We start from the raw sequence: 896 nt of genomic DNA on the forward strand, positions 1-896 counted from the left end.
TTGATGGTCGTCGAGGTTGAATGATTAGAAACAGGCTTGTCTTTCTTTAATTTGATGTTTGACCTATGAGCATTAAAGCGAGTTCGTAAATTATTCTTAGTTTCTCCTACATATTGTTTGGGGCATTTCTTGCATGATATTAAATATATTACATTCGAATGTTCACATGTTAGATGTTCCTGGATCGGGTACCTTTCATTCGTAGAGTTGCTTAAAAAAAAAATGGGTTTCTGATATAAAGGGACATGTTTTGCATCTACTGGACAAACATGGAGCACTTCTTAAACCTGGAGGTACTTCGGCATAAAGTCTGTTTTTAGCTGCTATCTGTGCTAAGGTGGAATTTTTTATGTTTCGTAAAAATCGTTTAGAGTACCCACGCTCTTTCAGTTTTGAGAAAACAATCGTACAGGCTTGGTTGAAATCAGAAGATCTTGTACAAATTCGATGAAATCGTAAAACTTGTGACTTAATTATACCAGAAAAGGTATGTTTTGGGTGAAAGGAGCTCTTGTGCAAGAGTTGATGAGTATCAGTTTCTTTGAAATACACTTTAATATCCAGTCTATTTGTTTCTGCTATGGAATCTCCCTTAAAGACTGTGGTATCGAGAAAGTCTATGCTTTTGTCACTCACGTTTGCGGTTAGTTTGATAGAAGGATGGTGGTTGTTGAGAATTTCAAAGAATTCCCAAAACTGTTCGATAGAATAAGTCCAAACCATAAAAATGTCATCCAAAAAGCGTCCGTAAAAAAGTGGGTCAAATGGACAGAGGGGCAACACCTCACGTTCCCACTCTGCCATGAAAAGGTTTGCGTACGAAGGGGCGAATCGTTTGCCCATTGCTGTCCCTGAAGTTTGTAAATATGTTTTACCATTAAATGTGAAATCGTTTC

This window comes from Lottia gigantea, assembly GCF_000327385.1.
Source record: "Lottia gigantea unplaced genomic scaffold LOTGIsca_3287, whole genome shotgun sequence".
Lineage (NCBI taxonomy): Eukaryota > Metazoa > Mollusca > Gastropoda > Lottiidae > Lottia > Lottia gigantea.